This window comes from Orbicella franksi, chromosome 1, assembly GCF_964199315.1.
Source record: "Orbicella franksi chromosome 1, jaOrbFran1.1, whole genome shotgun sequence".
Taxonomy (NCBI): domain Eukaryota; kingdom Metazoa; phylum Cnidaria; class Anthozoa; order Scleractinia; family Merulinidae; genus Orbicella; species Orbicella franksi.
The window spans coordinates 21,539,579-21,567,346 of record NC_138145.1 but is presented as its reverse complement, the minus strand read 5'-3'; the positions used below and the strand labels follow the sequence as shown (position 1 = coordinate 21,567,346).

General features: G+C 38.2%; 1 long non-coding RNA gene across 1 annotated transcript; it reads left to right on the top strand.

The window, feature by feature from the left end:
* Positions 1-2: 2 nt before the first annotated feature.
* On the top strand, positions 3-27,440 carry LOC145497303 (uncharacterized). Its single transcript, XR_014050681.1, has 3 exons — positions 3-829; positions 4,407-8,652; positions 21,012-27,440. It is a non-coding gene; the product is annotated as an uncharacterized LOC145497303 (long non-coding RNA).
* Positions 27,441-27,768: the final 328 nt, after the last annotated feature.

Below are 27,768 nucleotides of genomic sequence, written 5' to 3'. Positions count from 1 at the left end.
ATTAAACTATGTGTGTACTCTAGCAATTTAACTGGAACTAGCTTGAAACTTAAGCTAATGCGAGAATTCGTTTCAAAAGCAAATGACTTTAAGACGAAATCCGATAGAAAATCGAGCAATATTTCAGGTTTTAGTGGACAAAAATCTGGTACCAGAATAATTTTAAGTATTTTACAGTCATTTTTACATTTTCTTAAGGCCATATAAGCTCATATACATAAATAATTGCCTGAAATAACACCGAAAACAATTTCCCATGGGAACGAAAATAAATTTAACACAGGCAAAATTTCATCATCAGTTTCATTTCACCAGTACTGTCGTGTTTCATATGAAGTTTACCATTCGTTTTCGACGTTTGATGTTGCTAGGAATGATTTTTTGAGAAGATATTTAAAACAGTCGTACAGAAGTTTGCAGTACGATATAAATAATCTTGGTACTAGGTTTTTGTCCACTTGTTACTCGGACTTCTAGTGGATTCCGTCTTAATCTCTCAGTTTTATAAAATATATTCCCTCGCATGAAGTAAAAAACAGGGAGAACTTCTGCAACAATTTGGTTACCAAGTTCCTGTTGGTCATCTAGTCTCGCGAGCCTTTCTGGGATCATTTTTGCGGCAATGTTCAAAATCATTAAAATGGCGGCAACCAACCGTGTACTGACTGTTACCCTGCGAGCAGAGGTCCCGTCTATCTCCTAGCCTGTTCATAGCCCCGGCCTAGCTGGTGAGCGTGCTGCTACAGGAATGCACGAGTGCAAGAAAGTTTTATGACCCATCAACGAACGATCATCAGTGGCCCCCAGATAGCGTGAAGCAGTAATCGAGGTACGCAAATCGTGCATGTGAAAATGCTGGAAAATGACGAGGAAACCATTTTAGTGAAGTACACTTCACTGGTTTACCCATTTGGGACTGCCTCGTATTAAAAATGAGCTTATTTCTGGGATTATTGCGGACAAAAAGACAGCAACCTGTATACAAGCTACTAGTTAGCTGCGTACAGTCGTCTCGTGTTCCTAAATTAGAGACGTCTGTATGCAGGCAACTAAACTTGAAATCACATAATTTGCACATAAAGAAGCCCCGAGCTACCCCAGTCCCGAACCAATCTTTCACGGAAATCCCTTTAGCCTGTAAATGTTATGCCAGAGTAGAAGGGGCGCATGGGAACCTTGGCCAAATTTTATTTGAATATTTAAACACCCCATTCCCAGGAATTTGCAGAAGGCTAACTGCTCATTAAATGCTCCATATATGTTGGCATATGTCCACTAAAATGGTCAAAGGCAGTTCATTGCTGTCAATTCACCCCGCATATGATTGACCTCCCATTCTCATCCTCCTCTGGCTTGACCCCATTAATGGGTGCATTATGTCCACAAATTGAAATTAAGACAACAAAATTGATGCAATTGCTTACTTTATTCTAACACAACTCGAAAAAAATAAAAAAAGACATAATAATATGTAGCAACATAATGGTTTATTTTGACAGAGCTCGTTTACATTCAACTGCTCAGAAAAAATGACCAAATATCTGCATAAATCAGCTGTGTTTTAGAACTGCTGTGACTTATTTAATGTTATTATTATTGCTAAATAATCATGCAAAATGAAACCAAATTTGTAGTCTGTCAGCGAATTAAGTTAACAGACAATTGGTCATCTTTCACATGGAATCAGGTTCACACAGAATTTTACACTATAGTAAATTTGGACAAGTAGACTATTTTCATTCGGACAAATTATACAGATCATAACAGAGAAATGTCCCTAGCAATGATGAAGCAATGATGTATTGCCAACTAAGAAAACAATAGATTTAATACATACAACCACTATTTTGATTCACTGTGTTCAAGGCTAAGTAAACAAAGCATGGTTTTCAACATCACATTATAATTCTTTTTTCTTATTTCACAGGAGAAGCAGAAAGTGGCCATGTTGTGTTTTTATAGCTTGATACAAACACTCGATCAAGTTTGAGAAAACTTATCTATAGGGCCAACCTCAAAACCATTAAACCCAACCTGGTAGAACCTCTGACTCAGTCCCTGTCCCCCAAATCCAAACCTCTGTCCAGATCCAAGACCCTTTCCCCCAACTTAACTCTATACCTGCCAACAAAATCCAAACCCCTATCCCCCAAATCCAAGTCTCTTTTTCCCCTAACTCCAAGCCCTTGTTCCCCAAATCCAAGCCTCCCATCTCCCTAATCCGCACCCCTGTTCCCCAAATCCAAGCCTCCATCTCCCTAATCCAAACCCTTGTTCCCCAAATCCAAGCCTCCATCTCCCTAATCCACACCCCTGTTCCCCAAATCCAAGCCACCATCTCCCTAATCCAAACCCCTGTTCCCCAAATCCAAGCCTCCATCTCCCTAATCCAAACCCCTATTTCCCAAATCCAAGCCTCTGTTTCCCAACTCCAAACACTTGCCCCCTCAGGCCTAAATGATAAGTTCTTCAACTTCTCCTTAAGTTTGTATCAAGCAATTTAAACACGAACATGTATACACACAAATTCTACTGCTATACATGTACATGCATTCTGACTGCTATATTTTAGTTTACATCATTTCAAATTCTAAAAATACAAAAATACAACTCATAGAAAAAATTATTGTGAATTTTGATGTTATTCTACTTGGATTTTACTTAATACATGGATATCACAGTTTGTAGGTTTCTTCAGTTCTTTTAATCTGAACTTAGGAACACCAGAAGTGCCCCATATATTAATAAATTATTATAGTGGTTACTATTAATCATTTGTAGTTTAGTCTTAAGTTACTGATTAGTGTCGAGTCAAGATTAGTTCAGCTTAATAAACAAACAAAAGAGAACTCACAATGTCCCAAGTTCAGAATTTTCAATTATTAATTGTAGTTTGATATTCCCGAGAGTTGGAACTACAGTATTCGTTCACTACATGTATTTTGAAACTAATTATTTAATAATGATCATAGCTGAATTATAGTGGAGCTCCGGCGGCCCAAAGGGCCGCCAAGTGGACCCCCATACTCATATAGGAACGAAAAGGAAACCCATGAGTTGATTTTCTCATGGTTATCATGGCTAGCGGTATTGCTCGTGGGCGTGTACGCACGACGGCGACGACGACGGAGTCGCGCAACATGGCCGCCATACTCCAAATAATTGGTTGACAGAGACATGCAGCCTTGGTTTACTGTGTACTTCTTTGATATTGGACATCCATGTTACCATCAATTGATACCTGTCAAAACAAGGTATCCGCTGACCAGTATCACGTGACCATATCGCGGGCTCAAGTTTACAGCTTATTGAGGTCGCATGTTTTTTTTAAAGTTGACCGCTGACCAAGTGCTGGTTTTCGATTGGATTGCGGGCTCATCTCAGGTTAACTTGTTGAAAACAGGGCAGGATTGTTTGGAAGCCGGTTAACGCTAATCCAGGATTAAAAGTTAACCGAATTATAACTTTTTCTTCTATACAAATGTTTTTTGCTGCTTTGTTTTGTGTTTATAGTGATTATTAAAACTCAAAACAGAAGGCCAAACAATATACGGAAAACCTCGCCTCAAAATTCTACCTTTTCCTGGGTTATTTGGCTCTGAACAACCCGGCCCAGGAGCTACGCTTTTAGGCTGGCCTAAATCTATATATTAATTTGGTATTGAAGTCTAAAACCCCTCAGGTTCAGGCAGAAATCAAATTCAACTTCAATCTGTTTCAGTCTCGCCCAGATTTGGCTTATAGCTCAGCTGCGTCATGTTCTTTTTGCAGTAGGGCAATCTAATCACCTAGATACTCAGGTATAATATTAAATGAGTTTTCTAAATAAGAGCATCATTTAAACATTCATAATTTTAAGAAACACCTGTTGAAAAGCTATTTCTCAAAATTAGTAGCTTTCAATGCAAGCTATTTCAATTTTAAATAATAGCTTTCAAACTATTATTTAAATTTAAAAAAAAAATAGCTTTCACATTGTCTTCTAAATTAACTAAAGCTATTAATTGTAAATAATAATATTCAAACTATCATTTCCAATTATTTAGCTTTGATTTCTTGGCATTAGGATATTATTTAGAAGTTTGATGATATATGATGTTATGACCTGAGACTGTTTGTGATTTGATAGTTTTACTGAAAAATAGAATAAGACACCAGAACTTGTAGCCAAACCTAGACAACACCTATACAGACTTAACAGACCTCGATTTCCACTGCGAGCTTAGGAGGAATAAACAGACCTATCAGTAGAAATAAAAATTAATCTGAAAATATTCATCTCGTTGTTCTCAACTCCCTTAAAATTGAACAGTATTTGTTACCATCAGCAATGTCCACGACTTATATCCAATCCAGTAATTTTAAAACAGTTCCCTCAAAGTTTTGTATTGTCTCCTTTTCCACAGGCCTGCATGTTCCATTCAATTCAAGACAGCTGAGTAACTTGATCATCATACCTGATCGAGCCAGTTACATTCCCCTTGACTGTTTGCCATGATCTGTGCAGGTCACATCTGGAAAAAAAATGAAGAAAGCAATCTGCTTAATTAATTTGGCAAGATCACCGATCATTATCACTGTTAACAAACTGACTGACCAAATTTTTGGTCTCTTTGGTAGTGTATTAGTGTTTTGCCATAAGCTAAATAAGAGCAGTGTGCCAACTTACATGTTAGCCAAAGTATTGACCAATGCCACGGTGGGATCAGATTGGTTTCTTTACCACAAGTCTTAGTATTACCTTCATATCCAATCTGAGGTGAGTGCATTTGGAATAGCTAGATTGGAATAGTGTCTGTTGGGGATCATCTACAGAATTGACTTACATTGTACAAACCCTGTCACAACTGTGAAAACAGTCTAGCCTATTTTCTCCTTCCCTTTTCTCAGTAATGGTTAATTCAGGAAACCTGCACTGCACAGAGACAAGTCAACATTGAGATGGCAGTAGGGTGTTTCAGCAACTGAAAATAAACCTTGCAAGTCCTATAAGCTGCCTTAACTTAAGTAACGTATGTGATAACATGACTAAAAGAGTTCAATACATCAATTTTGCACTTTGGGGCAGAAATAGTCTTATTAAAGTTGTTGTTTCACGAAATATTTCATAGTCTTCCACTGTAGGTTTTACCACCACCTGTCTGGAAATTCCAATTTTGCTTCATTATTAATTATTTTTTCTTACTTTGGGTTCTGAAACCCCACCCTCCTGCAATCTCCAAGGACCTCCCTTGAGGTGGGTATGAAAATTTCCTGGAACTACACAATGCAAGGTGCTGATCAAGAATCTCAATTATGGAATGGTTTGAGCATGAAATAATAGTTTTTGCCTTCATTGAGCAATAGCCTGCTCATCAGGTATATTGCTGTCATATCACTTTCAGGTTGATTTGACTGGTCTGTTGTGGTTAATCGTCTCTTGTAAAGATAGCAATGGAAGAAAACACCATCAGCTTGATGACAGGTAAAATATATATTAGATGAAAGCTTGTGATGTTATCCACTGATGCAACTCTGTCAACTGTGGATGTGGTAAAAAAGGTGCAAAAAATTAATGTCAGGAAAGCAATGTCATTTTTTTAATCAGAAATTCGTTACAGATTTCCAAGTCCAGAAACAAATAAATTTGCAAACAATGTACAACAATGATATCTATATACATGAAAAATGGATGTAGATAATTATTTTAAGTTTCAGCTTATTATTAGAGAGCTTTGTTGGGATCATGTCAATTAACTGATGTTTTGATTTTCATTTTAATAACATGAACTGAAGCTCCAAAAGGAAGGGGACAAGGCAATCCAATTCACATTTTCTAAATTTCAACTGCATCATGCACAGAGCAGTACCTTGCTGACTGTCATAAAAATGATTTTGTCCATCTTAAGTGCTCTGCATGGGATTTAGAATCCAGCCAATAAAGTTGTTGATCTGATTCAAAGCTGCTTGTTCAATGCGTGACATGACTCATAACTCAGTTAAGCCTTCAGCCTGCTTGTTCAACATGATTGATCAGCTCAATAACTGTGGTGTAGATTCCTTGTCTTTTCTCTGGTTGCCTGTCCAATGTGACTGACTGCATAGTGTTTACTGTATTCTTTTTGGATTGTGTTTACTGTAGGTAGTGTCAGCTGACACTATCAACTGATATATTGACCAACAGTCTGTTGATAGCTCGGCCAAGTATTGAACTAGTATTGAGCGATATCCAGCCAATATATCACCTGAAAGTTGTTACAGTGTCGGTTGAGTATCAGTCCAGTGTTGGTTGGGCATCAGTCAAGTATTGGTGAAGTAACAGCTCACACTGATCGACTGAATACTCAACCAATACTGGACTGACATTCAACCAATACTTGATTGACATTCGACTGATACTTGACTGATACTCAAGCAACACTCAACCAACTGTTGGCCAAGTGTTAACCAATACTTGGCTGAAGTATTGACCAAGTGTCGGTCGAAATATCAGTTCATGGTGTTGGCCAATACCACCTATTAACAGTAACCATGATCCTTCTTTTCTATACCATGCCAGAGAAAATACAGCCAAACAGGATACAGGAAGGTCCAGCCATTTTATATTATTCAATGGTATTACACCCAACCTTCCCATTGTGCACTGCGTGTATGTCAATTATTGATTGTTTTGGCCACTGTATTTTCTAGGGCATGGTATAAAATAGTTGTGCAACGTTTTGAGTGATAATTATATCATGGAATATCTCACTTGTCACTTGTGTTTTCTTGGTATACACACTTGTCTAAAGGCTTATGTGTATACCAAGAAAAAACGAGTGACTCGTGGGATATTCCACGCAATACAACTTGAAAGTGTTGCATATTTAACTAGTATTTATACTACCAGCTGATATTTCAGCTATGTATGGGCACTGAAAGACTAGAACATGCAAACTTTCTAGAACATGCAGTAGTTTACATTTTGATGACATGTGATGCAAATAAATCACTTTCTCATGTATAATACTGAATGGTCATGGCTTTCACAGAGTCTCACAAAAGTTTGAATTTTACATGCCTCCTTCTTGTTCGTTAAAAAAAAATTTAGGGTTAGGTCCTTTTTTATGTTTTCCCCTTGTCCAAAGTGGTTTTTGGCTTAAGTTTTCCAGTTTTTCAAGGGAAAGAAAACAAACCTACCAAGCACACACACTTAGGTCATTGGTTTCAGTCCCGTCAAAGTCTGAATTTTAAAGGCATGACCTCCTTGAAATCCAATAAGAAGTTATAACTAAATAATTTAATTACATTAGGTGCAAATACTTACACTTTTCTGAAATATCTTGTGATGTTCCAAAGCAGATAGCGGTCAGTCTCATGGGGATACTCAGAAATGGCAGATGTGATGTACATGGACTCCCTTGCTGTGCTCCTTTTTGCATCCATCATTGGTGTCACAGGTAGACATTTTAGTAAGGTAGTGCATAAAAGTTCTCCCTGTAGGTATCATCTACTTGGTGGTTAGGATGGTTTGAGCCTCAAATTCTGTGGTTTGAATCAGCATTGCTCGAGGTCTGCTGTAGTTGGCATAGCTCTCCAACTGTTCTCAAGTGTCTTTTAAGGTTAATGTTAGCTACCTGTAAATACTATAAAACACTCAAATGATAATATAAATGTGTGCAATTGAACCTGGTGTGTTATTTTACTTTCTTAAAAGACAGTCATGTTTTTGTTTTCTGTATACTGCTGGGGTTTTTCCTTTGTGTTATTTTTCATTGTCCATACCACACAATTAACTGACCATGATTGCATCAGTTTTATCCTGGTAAAAATTGGGTGACTGTATCAGGGTTCATATGGGTCCTGGAAAACCTGGAATTTTACTGTTGCATTACTTGGGCTACTGGTCTTGGAAATCTGTTAAACTCCAGTTAAAAAGTATGACATATATGGCAGACAGTAAGGAGAGTTAATATTGGGATCTTGGGAGTGAAAGGGTTAATGGGAATTTTAGAATCCTGGAAAAGGTATGAACCCTGTGTATTCAATTTCACTCCCACAAAAGACAATGCACTTGGCATACTTGCATTATTTTTAAAATGGTGTATGACTTTCCCTTCTCAGCAGGCAATTAACCCTTTTTTTTTGAAATTTTTTTTTAACTTCTATGTTGTTGAGATGCCCTCTGTTTTGTTACACTACACCTGCTTGGTCACAATGGATCTTTGCTGTGATGCTGATCAATGTACAAGGAAGGCTTGTGGAGGTACACTGTAGTCTGCATGGCTGATTAACGATTGTGGTAAACTGTTCAAGGTTAGTGTTTGAAATTCTTCTGATTATCAAATCCCTCACAATACAATGTTTCTATCAGTTGACTTACAGTGCTTAGGTTTATGCGCTACTGAAAAATATTTTCTAATCCTTCATAAACATTTGTTTTATGTTTTCATCACAACACTCTACTGAAAAGATAAGTTGTTTTTCTCCCTGTTTTCAGAGACAATCGAACCACATCAGCTCTATTTATGGACTGTTGAAAAATGGTATGACTTTACTTGAATCCTAAACAGACAGTTGACTTATCATGCTAATTCTGCTCGCCTGAATGCCTATCACTATTGATAATTTACCTTTTCTTTCCCTTTAGATCAGAGGGTCTGTTTCTTCATGCCTGGATTTGACTGACATTAAGTAGGTGCAGATCTGCAAACTTAAACAAAAATGTTATCGAGTTGTCACATTGTTTTTTCCTATATGACTTACCATGTCTGAAGAAGGAAATGGTGTTTGTAGACCTCTTGTCCTCTCTCTCTCTCTCTCTCTCTCTCTCTCTCTCTCTCTCTCTCTCTCTCTTTTGGTATATTAGCTTTAATGACTTCATGCTGGTGACCATGTCTACCTACAACATCTCCACTACCCTTGTGAGATAACTTTAAGAATTCCTAGGAATTCCTAGGAATTTCCTAAGAATTCCTAGGAAAAAATTCCTAGGAATTCCTAGGAATCTAAGGTGTGAATTTTCACGGTAATTCGGACTCGGAATTCCTAGGAATTCCTAGGAATTCCAAGTTTACATAGAGCTGATTTGGAATTCCTAGGAATTCCTAGGAATTCCAACTGAAATATACTCACCTTGAAAATTGCTTAAAATTCCTAGGAATTTCTGAGAATATCTTGGAATTTGTAGGATTTTTTGAGAATAGGTTGGAATTTTTTGGAAAATCTGAGAAAAACTGGGAATTTTGTATCATTTGTAGGCCAGAGAAAATTTTGATGATTAATGCCCAGCATTAAAATAACAAATAAAGTCACTGATATCACATCAGACAGGTTTTAACAACAACAACTTGGATGTACACAACATGGCGGTATGTCGTGTGATGCGAAGCGGCGTTCTTCTTCTACTCGTCTTCGTGTTTACAAGGGATCTTTCTAATTCTAAATGTCTTACACCGTTGGTTAACCAAGAAGTCAATAGCTCTGGGTTGGCTGTTGGACAGGAGCTCTCTTCTTTCGTCGGTTTTGAGCAGCCCGTGAGAAAGAAAACTTCTAGTGGGCGCCATTTTGGATTTTCCCTCACTCCTGTCGCCAAGGTTCAGCTTGTCAGGCTTACAAGATCTGTTCTTCTTGCAAGTTTACTGCTTCAGTGCAATGATATCTCCGTGAATCCTGGACCTTCCACTAAAATAACCTGTCCTCGGTGTCTCAAGACGGTCAGAAGAAATCAGGCTTTTGGATTTTGCGTTTTATGCAAATCACGCTTCCATTTAAAATGCCTGGATGCGAACTTTGAATCTGGCTCGACTTGTCATTTCTGCTCAGTTCCATCTTCTGCTGAGCAACAGTTCGATGACAGTCTAAACGATAGCTTTGTTGTACCAGCAACATCTGATGCTACCCTAAAGTTGCGTGGTCTTAAGTTCATCCATCAAAACATCAGAAGCTTGAGGAAGAAGTTAAATGAACTTCGTGTTTTCATAACGCAAAGTCCACGAATTCACATCATAGCTTTAACTGAGACATGGCTCAACAGTAACATTTCGGATGCAGAAGTGCCATTGCCTGGCTTTACACTTTTTAGAAGAGATAGATTGGTGAGGAAAGGAGGCGGTGTAGCAGTGTTTGTCAGTGAGTCAATTAATGCTGTGTGCCGATCTGACCTCGAGATTGATGAATCTGTTTGGATTGAGATTTTTCTGCCTAAATCAAAAAGCATACTGTTTGGAACATTTTATCGGCCACCTTCAGAGTCAGATAGCCAGCCTGACGAAGATTATTTGGCTCGCTTTTACAACAGCCTGGACTCTGCCGCGGCTGAGGGAAAAGAAATTATTGTAAACGGGGACTTCAACTGTGATTATTTGCCTAAGAAACCAAGCTCTGAAACCAAAAAGTTGAAAGAGATTTTTAAAACCTTTGGTTTAACACAGTTGATTAATGAACCAACACGGTCTACGTCAACCACCGCTACACTTATTGACCTGTTTGCCACCACAAATCCACGAAACATTTCTCGAGCCGTAGTTGCTGAATCCTGTCTGAGTGATCATGATATGCTAATTTCAGTTCGAAAGATAAATAACTTCAAAGAACAACCTCGTGTGATAAAGTGCAGGAATTATGCTAAATACGATCCAACTAATTTCTGCAGTGATTTGAAGAAAATCTCCTGGGATGATGTGTTGAGTTCGACTAACGTCGAAGAAGCCTGGTCTTTGTGGAAATGCAACTTTACGGCTGAATGTGACAAACATGCTCCACTAATCAACAAAAAAGTTAGAGGACGTAATTGTCCATGGCTTACACTGGAAATCAAACAGATGATGAGAGCTCGGGATGCCAGTCTCAAGAAATATCGTAGATCAAAATTAGACACCGATTTGGCCGCATATCGATTACTCCGAAACAAAGTCAGTGCAAGGATTAAACATGCTAAGGAAAGCTATAGTAGATCACTACTTGAAGAGAACAGCGGCGATTCTGAATCTTTCTGGAGGTCTGTGAAGAAAATAATGCCGGACACGAAACAGAAATCTATTCCGACCTGTATCAAGGCAGAGGGCAAGATTGTTACTGATAAACAAAGCATTTCAGAATTGTTTAACACTTACTTTACTTCTGTTGTGAACAAGTTATTTGAATCATGCCGGTATGCAAGACCAGTTTTTAATTCTACAACCGAGGAGCTGTTTACAAAGAATCATTTTGAGTTCACAGCAGTGGGTAAACCGTTTGTGCTTAAGCAACTTAAATGCCTAAAACTCAAGAAAGCTACAGGTCTAGATGGTCTACCTGCTAGACTTTTAAAGGACAGCGCAGTTGTGATAGCTGACTGTGTAAAACATTTGATAAGTCTTTCTATTGAAACTGGTGCAGTCCCGTCTGAATGGAAGCAAGCAAAGGTTGTACCCTTGTTCAAATCTGGAAACAAAGATGATCTGGACAATTACAGGCCTATATCAATTTTACCGATCTTGTCGAAAATTCTGGAGAAAGCTGTCTTCCATCAGCTACATGGCTACCTATCAGAAAACTCTCTTCTCTCGCCTTATCAATCGGGGTTTCGCGCAAATCATTCAACTCAGTTGGCCGTTACCTTCCTTACAGATAAAATTCGTGGTCATATGGACAAAGGGCTATTGACGGGGGCAGTGTTTATTGACCTGAAAAAGGCTTTCGATACTGTTCCTCATGACGGTCTTTTAAACAAGTTGTACAGATATGGAATTCAAGACCAGCCTCTCTCGTGGTTTGAGAGCTATCTCACTAACAGGACTCAGAGAGTGTCCATTGAAAATCACCTTTCTTCTGCCGCCAACATCAGTAGCGGAGTACCTCAAGGTTCCGTGTTAGGGTCTCTCTTGTTTATTCTTTACATAAACGATCTTCCTTTGGCCGTTGGTCTGTCTAGTGTTATGTTATATGCCGACGACACCGTTATTTTTACTGCTGCTTCAAACATTGACCAACTACAGCTGAACTTAAGCCTTGATCTCAATAACGTCTCTAACTGGTTAACAGCAAACGGTCTTTTCCTCAACCTAAAGAAAACTGAGTATGTTTTATTTGGAACTCGGCAAAGGCTAGTCAGATCTGAATCTCATAGTCCGCTTTGCATGGAAGGAAAGGAAGTCAACCAAGTAAAGTCATTCAAGTACCTAGGAGTCTTGCTAGACGAGTGTTTATCTTTCAACGATCACATAAGCTATTTAAGGTCAAAAGTTGCTAGCAGAGTTGGCCTCCTGTCACGATTACGAGGTTGTTTAACCACGGAAGCAGCAAATAAGATCTATTTGTCCACGGTGCTACCGATATTAAGCTATTGTGATACGTGCTTTTGCCCTCTGGGAAGCACGAACAGAAAGACTCTTGAACGCCTGCAACGACGAGCTGCGAAAATCGTATACGGTTTTAAACCTGACATAGCCACGGAAACAATACTCGAGAACCTACGCTGGCCCTCTCTTACAAAAACCATGGAAAAGCACTGTGCACTGTTAGTTAACAAGTGCTTGGTCGGAGAAGTTCCTCTATACTTTAAAGACTATTTCCTGTTACGCTGCCAGAGCGACAACCAACATGTTTTTAACAGATGCACTAGATCGTCAATCACTGACATTATACTTCCTAAATTTCATTTAGATGTCGCTAAAAAGTCTTTTTATTATCATGGTGCATGCACATTTAATAGCCTTCCAACGAACATAAAGATTTTGCCACCTAAGGAACGTTTCAAGGCTATCTCCGATTTTTTTTCTTAGGTTATTTTTTAGAACATTTTCAATTCTATATCCAATTTTTATGAGAACGCTATTACCTTTTTAAGCTTTTAAATTTTTTAAACATTTCAGCGTATCTTTTAAAGTAGTTATTTTTTTTTATAGATATATATTATTTATACATGCTCTTTTTATTTTACGTTATACAGGGCCCCCGTTGATACCAGTCCTGCGACTGAAGGGGTCACCCTGTTTAAATATTGATTATTATTATTATTATTATTAAATCAATGGTTTATTACATTCAATGGCTTAAATGAATTTAAACATAAGAAAAATTATCCTGTTTCTTTTTCATTACATCAAGAATCAAAAGTAAAACTGAAAACAGATATGAAGGTCAAACTTTTACATGTTTGATAAAAAGAGAACTTTTTCAGATAATTTACTTACTTTTTTGGTTTACAAATCCAACAATTTTCCATACACAAGATTTTAGCTTAAATTATTGTTATTATGTGGAACAAATCTGGATTTTCATGAATGTAAGGAATCAATGATAAGAACAAAACTGAGACAATTCATAAAATTAAAAAAGGCTGAGTTTGGGCAAACTTAGCTGCTGTTCAGTTATTTCTGTTGATTCCACAGCTTCTTTTGTTGCCCTCTAATTAGGCTGTCAGCAGCTAGCCTCTTCATCCTCATCTTTGTTGTATGACACCTAAAACAAAATTAAAAAATACATTACATTGCTATATATATGAGGTACTGTAAGACTGGGATCCAAATATTTGTGTGCTCACAGTTTAATACATGCAGCTAATTAAGACCTGACTGTAAGCTGGTTGAAATGTTAAAGGAGAAGACTTGATAACTGTGAAGGTGCTTCTCTACTATTGATAAATATATTACATAAATCTTGAGCTTACATTAGATTAAATCAAGGTTTTCCTTCTTCTATAAGTGTATCGACAACTCTCGAATTGGAGGATATATATCACGGTTTTTAGCCAAATTTAGACTTTAGAAATATTAAAAAAGACACTTAAGATATTAAAGGAACATTTAAATAATAGAGTAAACACAAAAGAATATACGGATGGACAAAAATTGATGATCAACACGGATTGCCATACAGTCAGGCTGAAACACACAGGAGATATATCAAACTATGCACACTGTGGCTGCCTCGTTGGAGTTTTTGTCAAGAACTAATTGACTGGGATCAGAGAGAGCTGCTATATTTATTTCGTTTGAACAAGTGAGGCGAGAGAAACGACTTGTTATTCGCAAATCAAATTGTTTAGGCACGCACTCTGGGCAACCTAAATTGTTTCAACTTTGCTTTAGCCAGAATTCATTTCATGCCATGACTGAGTGGCCCACTCGTGTATGATTCGTGATGATAAAGTTCATTCAAAAGCTTTAGTCCAAATACAAGAATTTACTTTGCATAATATAAGGTTACTTGAATTCGATTACTCACCAAATAATTTTGTATACGGCTAATCTGCCCTTTGAATTTTTCCCCGTTGAAACATCCACAGTAAGACTTTCTTTTAGCTCCAAATCTTCGCCAAGAATAACTTGTTTCTCGATAATGACACTCACGCTGTTTTCTTCTGGTCACAAGACCACAGCAAAAACCATTCTGATATAATTTTGGAAGTGAAATCTACTAAAACGCACGAGCGATCAACCGTTAACGCTGAATTCAAAGATGGGCGCCAAAAGGGAATGAATAAAGTGACCTTTGTCACGTTCAGTCACGACGATAGTCACATGAAAATTCGCGTGCTGTGATTGGTGCAGTTGATCAGTTGAGGAGAGAATGGAAACTGGAGAAGAAGGAGAGAGAGACTGGCAACGAGGGGACTGGACCAGTCGCTTTCGACGGCAATTCTGTTTCCCTTTCCACGCTGTTTTGGTGGTCTTTTGAAAGATGGGTCTTGCTTCAAAAGGAAAAAACTACACAAACTTTTTACGACGAAATCAAGGATGGAACGTACTTTAACTGGTTGATCTGTTCCCGACGGTTGTCAAGATAACAAAGGATCGTGAGGCACTTAAATCAAGTTCGCTGCAAAGGTAAGGAATCCAATTTTATAGGGATTTTCTGTTATGATAAGCTATAATTGTAAATAAATCAAACTAAGCAATGCCTTGTGTGTTCTTTAAAAACCCCAAAAGCCGAAATTCACCTAAAAGGTTTAAGATCGACCTGAGGAAACGAGATAAATTCTGCGAAATAAGCTTAAGCTTGTTGTATTAGTCCACCAAGTCTATTTTGAGAGCCCACGTGTTTCAACACCCAGTCAGCACAATGCAGCAAGTATAAATTTGCAATGCTTGTCATTTTTTCCTTTGAATTATTTATAAGTATTAACATGATATGAGATCTATAGTCTTTTCAATACATCAAGATGTAGGTTTTTTTTATTTGTCATTTATGTCAGTTATTTATTTGTTTCCCACTGACTCATAATCTTTTTGATTCTTTTGATTTTGTTGTGTCATGAATTAAAGTGACTGCGAGGACAAGGAAATGCAAGAAACATATTGATGATCCCACTATACCCATACCAAAATCTACAAGATTCGACCACATAAATCGCTTAAAGCAGTCTTCCCAGGCCAGTTGACGTCATCTCCCTCTCTTGCATCCCTTTTTCCTGGAGATCATTTCCAGCACCATGAACAGGACACCACAGAGTTTTCCGCTCACCTGAGTGAGATGGCTGTTGGCAAAAATGTTGTGGATGACTTTGATGGATTATGGAGTGAACCTTTATGCAAGAATTGAAGCTTCACAGAAGCATTTGATGAAATTGAGTTGCCTATACCTGAAAAGACTACAGAAATACCAATTGATGTAATACACAACAACTCAGATTTGTCCACAGACAGTGATTCAGATAATGATGTTGAAGTTTCAGTTCCGACTCCTCTGAAGAAATTGAGAACTCTGACACTGATGGCCATTCACTGGACTCCCCTGATGAAAGTGAAACTAATGGTTCCCAAGAAAAAAACATTTTCTGCCAAAGAATATGCCTGTATGGCTATTCTGGCCTTAATTTCAACACATTGTATGACAATGAGAGGCTGCTAAAGATATCCTTGTTTTAATGAAACTACTGGTAATTTGTCCAGAGAATGTCACAGTACAGTTTTACAAATGTACAGCAAGTGTGTGGAAACTGTGAGCTTTTCACTTATGACATCTGTGAGAAATGTCTTCCTCTTTTTCCTAAAGTCAGAAAGGATCAAGTCAAAAATTGTTCAACAGTGGGCTGTGATGGGTATGTGTGTGAATCTACAATTATATTAAATATATACATGCACATATATACTTTTGGTTTTATTGAAATTGTAAATAATATATATTCATTTATGCTGACAGAATTTTTTGCTTAATCTATTTATCAAATCTAAGAGCATCCATTTTTCTATCAGTTAAACTCTGGGTGTTTGATTTAAGGGTCTATACGGGCACATATACACTAACAAATCATGTTGGATCTAAAAAGCAATGTTATCAGTGCTATAGCTTTATGTTGAGTTGTCAGACTTAAACTGGAATTAATGTACATTTGTTTGGAAATAATTACCTTGGAGCTTGAAAACAATAAAAAGGTATGGAACTCCAGAGAAATGATCCTGTTGATTTTTACTAATTCACAGAAACTGATTCATACACTGAATTCTTCTTTAATTTTGACATTTTGGGAAATTTACAGAAATTTCCAACAATGTTTCATGTGTTTTAGCTATTCCCAAAAATTCCTAGATATTCCAAACACATTTTTTAAAACAGTCTGGGAAATAATAGGAGTTCCTAGGAATTCCCAATAATTCCCAGTCATACTTTTCACTATTCCCAAATATTCCCAGAAATTCCAAGGTCTTGGATTAAGCATAATTTGCATGACTTGGAATAACTTGGAATTCCTAGGAATTCCCAATAATTCCCAGTCATACTTCCACTATTCCCAAATATTCCCAGAAATTCCAAGGTCTTGGATAAAGCATAATTTGCATGTCTTGGAATAACTTGGAATTCCTAGGAATTCCTAGGAATTCCTAGGAATTCCCAGACTACTGGGAATTTATTTCGCAGGGGTAAAAGTTTCAGTTAGTACCTGCATACCTCTTTCAGATTTCAGCGTATGCATGGCAAAAAGTTATGATAATGCTCCCGAAAATGAGCTAGTCCCCGAAAATGGACCAGTCTGCTAAAAGTATATATTTTGACGTCGTCTGTTGTTGGCCAATTTTGTTATAGCAACGAACATGCTAAAGTAGCTGTCAAAAAAAGACCTTGTTAAGTTGAAGATCCCGAAATAAAAATTGTTAGCAAACAGCACTATGTGTTAATATTAAAGAAAATGACACAGACAACAAGTTTTTTAGGTTTATTGTTACCAGTTATGGAATTCTTGCTACATCATTAGTATTCTTCAGGACATTCATTTCAAAAACTTGCACACATTTTGAACAACACCGCCTCAAATTTTCCAGTTTTAAATAGCGCAAAGTGCTTTCAAATGTGAATTTGTTGAGTAATTATTGTAATGCTGCCTTGAAATTAAAGAATGAGACATTGGTTTTGTTTAGTTTTATTGAAAATTACAGTATATTTCATCATTTGTACAATAATCCACAGGACCTACATATGAATGCATAAGAGATTGCGCATGCTTTTTAAAATGTTTGCATCGACTCTTTAGTATGCCTCCAAAAATGGGCTTGGTCACAATTACAGAAAAAATAATAAACTTGTTAAATATTTCTCATCTAGAAGTAATTGACACAAACACATTACAAGTAATTTAAAGTTTAAACTAAATTTAAAGAAAATGACAGAGACACAGGCTTTTTTGTTTTATTGTTAGTAAGTATCCATTACATCATTTCTACATTAATCCACAGGACTTACATATAAGTGCATACGCTTTGTACGCCCCCGAAAATGGGCTGGATCAGAAGTATAGAAAAAATTATAGACTTTTCTATTTCTCTCATGAGGAATGAATTGACACAAACACACAGCAATTAAGTTAAAACTAAATTTAAAGTAAATGACACAGAGACACAGGCTGTTTTGTTTTATTCTTAGTGAGTATCCATTACATCATTTCTACATTAATCCACAGGACCTAAGTACAGTAAGTATCAAGGAGGGGGCGCATTCCTATTTGAAAAATTTAGCATCCATAGAAACCTCAAGTGTTCCTGTGCCAGTTGGCACTGCAATTGGAACACTCAGGGTGTCCCAGATGATATATGAACATATTTAGTGGCCTGCTAACGATTCATAGTCGCAACCAAGCCTTTGTGCACCAATTTTGAGCCAATTGTTTTCTAAGCCGAAAGCCGAATGAATAGCCGAACTTAACACCGAACTGAAAGCTGAACTGAATACTAAAAATAGAGATATGTTGATCAATTAACACTTCAATACACCACTCATTCCAATCTAAGCCATATATCCCAAACATTGTTAATATAGTCTGTATGGTGATTTGGTAAAAATAGTTCAAATGATATTTTGGCCAAAGCTAAGATTAAAAGCAAATGATGTATTCCAGTGCAATACAACATACTGTGCTAACTAGATTCCACATACCTCATGCCATGGTGTAGACTGTTTCCTTTCTTATGTGGGTCAATGGCTTGTACACACAGGAACTCCTCTCCAAGCTTGTCACAATATAGATTTTATATTGTCAAAAATTTGGTGACAGCCGACAAACTGTCATGACAGACAATTGACTTAAGAATTTGAAATGAAAACAAACATGTGGGCCAGTGTTGAAACTGAGAGCTTACAAAACACTCTTAAAAAATTAAGGACTTTCTGAAAATTTAGCTGACAGATGAAACACTGCCATGGCAAGATGATATTGACTTAAAACATAAAATGCAAACACTGATAATGGCCCAAAATTTTGACTGGCAGTCATCAAACTGCCAAAATATGACATCAAACAATTGGCCTAAGTGTTTTTGTGAATGATGCTAGCAAAAAGGTGTATGTATAGCCCCTTCTAACTGCTCGTTTTCCCAAGCCTTAATGGCTACAACTGGAGATAAACCACTAACAGCTGAAAGGCTTAAATACTCCAGTAACCTACATTTATTAAGTAATTGTCTGGTTGAACCTTTAGTGCCAATTGAAAATGGTTTTCTGAAATGATTTTGGTTGAAATAGTTTCACTCAATCACAGAGCTTAGACTCACTGCCATTGAGGGAAACTTGTGCATATCAATTAGTTTCTTTGTATTGTGCAACTAAGCAGGGAGATGCAGCAAAGCCAAATTAAAGCAAAAGTTATGCCAAAGTAGAGCCGAAATTGTGCCGAAATAGAGCAGAAGTTCAAAGTTCTGTGAAGTAGGGCCAACACTTGTCCAAAAAGCCTGAAAAGAAACCCAATGAAAAAAGCTAAAGGGAGGAGCCATCCCAAACCTGGGTCCCAACTAACTAATCTAACTACATTTAACTACATTTAATTAAGCCGAATCAGAAGTACATTGACTTCTGGCCGAAATTTGATTTAAGGTTCAACCAGAGCTTTATTTAACCCTCCCCACCCAACCCACAAGAAATTTCACTGACCAATATCCTCCATCAGATTCTTACTGACTTGTTTCCACTCTTCTCATCTGAGTAAATCATTCTTTTCCTGGAATTTGCCACATAATCAATTACATCAGTGGTCAGAGTCAGATCTTGCCTTTAGTGGATGGAGCTAATATCATGTATGGCTGAAGCTGACAATAAAACCAAACTTGTCTGCTTGCCCATCAGGAACTAAGGAAAAAAAGTATAATGGATTGGAACAAGAAGGCCCACTTCAGGTGGAATGTATTGTAAAACATAAAAGAAAGTTTTTTCATTAATTTGATTAACTGAAATACAGAGTTAGAGTTATGACACCAAATTCTTTTGATACATGTATTATGGTCTCAAATTCTGATAATGGAATCTACAATAATTAAAAACTTTAATACAAAATACAGGCTGATGTTCCACTTCACTTTTCCTAGTTTTAAACCACAACATAGATAAGTACCTTGTTGACTGTAATTTACATGACTTGTCCAACACTGGTTTAGAATTCATTGAGGTCTGCTTCTCCAATGTGTGGCATGACTCACTGATGTGACTCTGGAAACCTCAAGGCCTCTTGTCCAACATGACTGATCATGTCAGTAACTGTGGTTTAGAAACTGTCTTTTCCTTGGTTGGCTTGACTATACAGTGAAGATTGTATTCTTTTCCGTGGTACCTGCTGCCATTTCTGCTACACGTGAGGACTAAAGGACTAGAACAAACTTTCTAGAACATGCATAAGTTTAATTTTGATCATACAAGATGCGAATTAACCATACCCTTCCCTGCAGATTGCAGGTAATTGCTAAGGTAATGGGTTTGAATCCCATTGAAGCCTGAATTCGTATATTTGAACTTCAGTTTCAAATACTTCTCATAAATGTGTTGATTCCCTCTTGGTGAAAGAAATTTCTTTTAGAATTAAGATATTCAAATTTCTTAAAACAAATTACATTGTTGAGAGTTCTTGAGCAGTCAGAGGTCAATGGTTTGAATCCCACAGAAGCCTGAACTTTACAGGCCCCCTTCTTGCTTAGAGAAATATTCAATCACTCTCTACTTTCATAAACCATTTTTTATGCTTTGCATGGTTTCCAGAGTGTTTTATCCACTGACATTTCTGCCAATACTTACCATTTAGTGAATATCTTGCTTCACTTCACAAGGTCTTTACACTTCTCAATAATAACTTAATTCACCTCCTGGTTTCACAAGGTGTTTGCATATTAAATTTTTCAAACCAAATTGTCTAATTTTTCAGAAGAAAAAATTAAGGCTTTGAATTCCTGAGGACTCTGAAAACTTTAATGGGTTGGAATCCCATTCAATCCTCTTGTTTCAAGTTAACTGCAGCCTCTCAATGGTAAATAAATAATTGAAACCTTATTGTATACACAGAAAGATCTTGACAACCCTTAAAGGTTACTACAAAGGTCATGCGTTTGAATCCCACTGAAGCCTAATTTCTTTTCAATTTTTGCTTATCAGTGACAACACTAACCTTTTCTTGATTTAGGTAGTCTTGTTTCATTTGATGTAGAAGTATTTCCTTTCTAACTCAATTCTGTTTCCAGCCTCCTTAAGTGACTGAAGTTCATTATCATGGGTTTGCATCCCATTGAAGTCTGAATTATATAGCCTCCTTCCTTTTTAATGGCTTTGTAAATTGCAAATGCATGAAAATCAAACTTTTCAGTTAATCCATTGGTCAACAGAATTTCACCTGAAAATGGAAGATTGATGAGTCGGGGATTTGGAACATGCTAGCAAGCTGCAAGGAAGAGGAAGCTGCAAGTTGAGTATAAAGCAGAGAGCCATGGAGGAAATGAGTCAGAGGAACTGGTCTCAACAAGTCTACTACAGCATGGTAACTAGAGGCAATCTTGCAACAGTTTTATGCAGCATCATGATGCAAAGCATCAGCACATCTGTAAATTGATAAAACCCAAGTGGGTGGAAGGTGATAAAGATTGCAGCAAACAGCAAAGGAGGCATGTAAAGTGAGCCTGTAAAGTAGTATGTATATACGTAAGAGAATTTTTATACTTGGCAAAGATTTGTAGCCATTGAGACAGGTTAGAAGTTTTTCTCATTGACTTGGTGTAGGAAATAAATGAAGACTGGAGATCATCAACCAGGTCAAATGCAGAGATCGGTTTGTTGAAAGAGTATTTAATGCAGATTTTCAGCCAATTTTGAGGTATGATGAAGACAGCCTAGTAACCAGTTACACCTAGCGATGTTCAAAAGTGGTTTTGCAGCATGTCCTTGTGGTCAGTGCAGCCTCATATGTATCTTTTGATATAATTAGTTGGCTCTCTCAGAACCAGGAGGCACATAAGGCTTCAACTCCTACTCCTTAACCAGGTCTGTCCTGTCCCATGTCCCTGGCTTTTGCACAGCCGGGCCTCCTTCCTGTCTGCATTCCTTTTGCTATGTCCTTGTTCATGTTTTCTTTGGTTGCCTGCCCTCTTTTTTGCTTCACATTGACACAGCTCCATTGCCACATTGCAGTTCTGGCTCCTCTTCAATGTCAGCAAATGCCCAGTCCATTCACATCAATACAAAAGTACTGGCCACAACCCTCCTCCTGTTCCAACCAATGCTCTGCATTTTCCAGATCTGTGTTAGGTTGAAAAAAACATGTGCCTTGTTTAGATGTTTTTTAATCTCACTCGGGCCTCCACCATCCTTGGCCACAGTCGCACCTAGTTAAACAAACTCTCTTCATGTCTGCCACTTCTCTCATTTTCATTTACTGTCATCACTTTCCAGTTTCCACCATTCAGCTTCAGTTCCACTCCTCCTGCATATTCTACCAGCCAGTCTTGTTATGTTCTTTGATGAAGCAAGGACTATACTTTTGGAAAAATCAATATCTTTAAGAGTTGTTTTGAGTCATTTCTTTGGCCTTTGGTTGTTCTTGAAATCGTGTAGTCAACCTCAAGCAACAACAGGGACCCTGACATAAATGCAACCTTTTTAAACACCAGTGGTGATCCACTTGAGCCATCTTGTCAGTTCTCCCTCAACAAGTATTGAACACTCTAAGTCATTGTACCTGATCTTTGCCATTCTTATCAAAGATGATTCTCCACAGCCCTTGGCAGTGTATTGACAAAATTCATTGACCTGTTCCATGATTTTGTGGAGGATGAATGTTTCTTTGACTGTGCTTTTGAAAACCAGTTTGTTTCTTTTTAAGGGCAGTGTCTACTCAGTTCTGTATCTTCTTTATGACTACTGCCATTACCTTCCCATCTACAGTTAGCAGCGTTACACTCCTTTGGATCTTTTTTTATATGGTTTTAGTATCAGGCCCTGTTTCCATTTGACTGGTACCTGCTCACATCATATCTTGTTAAATAATCTTTTCAGTTCTTTTACCACCATGTTGCTGTCTGTTTTGTACGACCCAGATGTGATCTCATCAATTTCTGGTCATCTATCCTCTTTGTCCCATGGGAGAATAGCGCACCAATTATTGCCTTCCATTTCTGTCGGGCTTATCCCAACCTTTTGGCCTTTTACTTGCAGGTTCCAATTCATCACGTGGTGCCCATCATTTTTCTGGGTGCCTTCCCACTATTGTTCTTCAGTACTGGCCTCACCTCTCCTTCTCTTAAATGGGTCGCTTTCATCTTGCCAATTTCATCTGTCTCCACTTCATGCTCTTGAATTGGGTCATCACAGCCTCTCTAACAAATACCTCCTCACTGTTACTTCAGCCCTAGCATCTTCTTGTTTATTTATCCCATCATTATTGTTTTCGATTACTGCAACTTGTCATTTCTTCTTCTCTGCTATTTTCCTGGCTTCCCTGTTCTCCAGGTTTTCCCTTCGAAGCTGATGTTTCTACTAAACTCCCTAGCTGTTCTCGCAAGACTCTCTTATCCTCCCTTGCTCTGCTCACAATTTACACAGGTTAATGGCCTTACCAAGCTGCCTCATTCTTTCTGGCATAACCCTTCCTTATTTATACTTTGCTACACTCCCAAGGATTCCTACAAATGATGCCATCTTGTTTGGCTAGATTGATGTTCTTAGTCATTTGCACAGATGTATGTGACCTAAACATCGCTAAGATATTTGTGGTGATGCTAAGTTCAATGCAGACACTACCTGCCTTCCTGTGGAATTTTACACAGAGACATACAAAAAGAAAAGGAAAAGGTTTGGGAAGCATAATTCAAGCACACACCAATAGACTTGTAGTTCTTTCAAGACTTCTTAGCAATGACACTGCCGAACATGGCTGTCTGATCACTAATTAATCACTCCTGTTGTTTGATGAGATGGTTATCTGTCACGGTGGTCAAAGGGAGTACCAAAGCATAATCCTTTGTCTCGTGAGGTAGTCACGTGGGACGCTACAACTGCTAACTGTCAGTAATCATCAGGAGATGCATGCCGTTCAGCTTTGATCCTAAACTTTCTGGCTGATTTCTTCAAAAGTCCATGAATGTACTGGTCTTGTATTACCCAAGTGCAGAAGGTTTAGACATTTTGATTCCATCATCTTTGTTAGTGCTTATAAAGTGAAGTCTTATGACTCTGCGAGTGTACCAGTGAAAGCCTAAATCAGTAGCCTCGAGTTGTTCCGAAGCAAAACATGGCCAGTCTCATAGGGTTACTTGGAAATGGCAGGGCTCTCTGGACTTGCATAAGATGTAAATTTGTGCAGAGCTGCTTCATTTTTTCCTGCATAACTCTTCCTTATGTATACTTTGCTGCACTCCCAAGGACTCCTGCCAATGATGCCATCTTGTTTGGCTAGATTGATGGTGTTCTTCACTCGCACAGCGGTATGTGACCATCGCTTATGACTTGATCGAGGCTGGGTTGCAGTGGTTTGAAGGCTGCTGACTGCTAAGATGTTGTAGAGGCTTTTATCACTGCATTCATGGAAATCTAGTTGGAATCTAATTTGGCTGGACCAATCGTTTGTTCTTTCAACACAACATGAAATAACAAGTCCACGAAAAACAAATGCCTCGGTATGGAGAGGTCAGACCCGTCGTCATCGCTCTTTCGTTGTCCATATACCCTCCCGAAGGAGTTGACTCGAGCTATACCCTTTACCCCGAAGGGTAAAGTTGGACTCACACTGGTGCAGGGTTTTCAAAATGTGAGCCAGAGCATTCGTCATAACTCACCCCTGACACCAGCGCCCTCCGAAGAGGTAGGCTTCCCCTCGCAGGAACCTCCAACCACATCAAGGACATAGGTCTCTAGTGAACAAATCATTTCATAACTTTGTAGTTGAGAAGAACAAACTTCATACAAGGTGGAACCATGCACCTTGCCACAGATCTTCCCCTGCTTGGTTTTGTACCAGTCAGTGTCCTTGGTGTCATTTTGGTCTGGGAGGAGGTGTGGTGATGTGTGCAATCGCTTGACGCTGAACTTTGATTTGAAACTTTTGTTTTCCATCATCTATGTGTCAAATCTTGCTTTGCTGTTTTATCTTTTTAGGTGTCTGTGTAACTTCCACTTCTTTTTCTTTATTGGGTGATAGTTGTCACTTCGTCTAATTAGGTGCAGTATATTCTGTGCTGTGATCTTTGCAGGTCTTTAGTGGACATTTTTTCCCACCAGTGGATACCCAGGGTGCCATAAAGATGTTTGGAGTTTGTTGTTTGAAATCATTGAGGTGCATGTGTCCACATTGATATACAGAAGCACTGTGCTTAACGATTTGCAGTTTGCGATCCAGGTGTGAATACAATGTAAGTGTTAGACTTCCTTACACAAGACTAAATGGGTGTAGAAAGCTGCCTTGACAAGGACAAGATGTAAATAAATGTTGGGGACTTAAGCCAAGCATGAGTCCATGTTCTACCAATGCTATGAAGACACTCAACTCAGACATGAAATGCCCAGTGGCTTGATGGCATTGCTTGAGCAAATCTATTACTGAAACTCCTGGAGAAACCAGTGTGTATTTTATGACTTACAGAGCTGAGAGAGAAGTGTGTTCTGCCTGCAAGGTGATCCATTGTTGTTTCATACAGATAGTCTTCAAGCAGAGTTTTTGAATCAGATAAGCCAGTTTATTTATTTAAGTATGGAAGACCTGGTTTAGATTTCATTAAAGTGCTTCAAGTTGAAACTGACCACAAAGAATGAGTGATAACACACGAAGTTCCACAAAGAACTTAGCCCACATGCACAGCAATGCAGGTAATGTTTTCTTTTGAAAAGGTCACTCCTTTTACCAATAATTTTTGTGGTGATGCTAAGTTTAATGCAGACAATACCTGCCTTCGTGCAGAATTTTACACAGAAACATACAAGAAGAAAAGGAGATGTTTTGGGAAGCATAATTCGAGTGAGATGTGCCCCAGACACCAATAGACTTGTAGTTCTCTTAATACTTCTTAGCAAGGACACTGCCGAACATGGCTGTCTGATCAGTAAGTAATCACTCCTGTGTTTTGATAAGATCATGGTTATTTGTCATGGTGGTCAAAGGGGGGTACTAAAGCATAATCCTTTGTCTCATGAGGTAGTCACGTGGGATGCTACAACTGCTAATTGTCAGTAATCATCAAGAGATGCATGCCGTTCAGCTTTGACCCTAAACTTTCTGGCTGATTTCTTCAAAAGTCCACGAATGTACTGGTCTTGTATTACCCAAGTGCAGAAGGTTTACACATTTTGTTTCCATCATCTTTGTTAGTGCGTTTAGAGTGAAGTCTTATGACTCTGCGAGTGTACCAGTGAAAGCCTAAATCAGTAAACTCGAGTTGTTCCAAAGCAAAACGTGGCCAGTCTCATGGGGTTACTTAGAAATGGCAGGGCTCTCTGGACTTGCATAAGATGTAAATTTGTGCAGAGCTGCTTCATTTTTTCCTGCATAACTCTTCCTTATGTATACTTTGCTGCACTCCCAAGGACTCCTGCCAATGATGCCATCTTGTTTGGCTAGATTGATGGTGTTCTTCGTTCGCACAGCGGTATGTGACCATCGCTTATGACTTGATCAAGGCTGGGTTGCAGTGGTTTGAAGGCTGCTGACTGTTAAGATGTTGTAGAGGCTTTCATCACTGCGTTCATGGAAATCTAGTTGGAACCTAATTTGGCTGGACCAATCATTTGTTCTTTCAACACAACATGAAATGACAAAACAACCAAAAACAAGCGCTTTGCTAAGGAGAGGTCAAGACCCGTCGTCATTGCTCTTACATTGTCCATATACCCTCCTGACTCAGCTATACCCTTTACTCCAAGGGGTATCGTTGGACTCACATTGGTACAGGGTTTTTAAAATGAGAGTCAGAACATTCTTCAGAAGTCACCTGTCCCTACCAGCAGCACTCTCCTAAGAGGTAAGCTTCCTCTTCGCAGGAACCTTCAACCACATCAAGGACATAGGTCTTTAGTGGGCAAATAATTTTTTGACTAGTTGAGAAGAACAAAGTTGGTTTAAGGTGAATTGACCCCCCTTGCCACAGATTTTTTCCTTCTTGGTTTTCACGCGTCATTTTGGTTGGTGTCACAGAGACATTTTGGTTGGGGAGGAGGTGAGGTGGTGCATGTAACAGTTCTTCCTGGAGATTCAATGGTGAAAGTATCATCTACCTGGTGGCTCGTTACAATGCAATGCATCTTGGGTTTGCAGGTTGCAGAAGATATTGCCTTTTTTCAAATACATCCATGATAAGTGAGGAAACAAGGATGCATTCTGCCTCATAGTGAATCTATGTCCACCTGAAAGGGAAACTTAAGAGGTGTGCAGTTTGAGTAGTTGCTGAATTCTGGACAGATTCGACAAGGCTATGACCTTCTTCTTCTTTTGTAGGACAGCTTTCTTCTAGGTTCTATAATGTCTTCTCACATTGTACCAGTCGTTAGCCTTGTTTGAGATTGTCATAGGTCCCATTATGGCTTGTGGAGGTTTGCTGTAGTCTTCATGATTCACTAACTGTTCTTAAGTCGCATTCAAGGTTAATATGGGCTAACTTGTATAAAAAACTTTGATTGCCAAACCCCCAACAAAACAATGAAAATTGTGCTTAACTCCTTTTAAGGCAATTGACTTATGTTTTCATTACTGCTAAAAATGGTATTTAATTTTTTATTCCTCTAGAGACAATTGATTCACAAGTGCATAGTTAATGCACTGCTGAAAATGGTGTGTTTGATAAAAAAGTTCAACTCTTCTGCAGACAATTGACTCATGGTTGGGAAATTATTCCTTATACATTGCTAAAACGTTTGATTAACACAATTGTACTTTAACTTTCTCTAGACATTTGACTTATATTTACACCATATATACTCTAGGTCAGCTGAAAAGTAAAATGTACTTCTTATGTTTCCACATAGACTTTTTTACCATGGATTGAATTCTCAATAGAGAGCTGAATTATTTGCCAACTCTCATTGCCAAAACTCGTATCATTATTGTTAAGTTAGTATCATGACAGTAATTTACCTTTTCTTTCCTTTTAGATCAGATAGTATGTT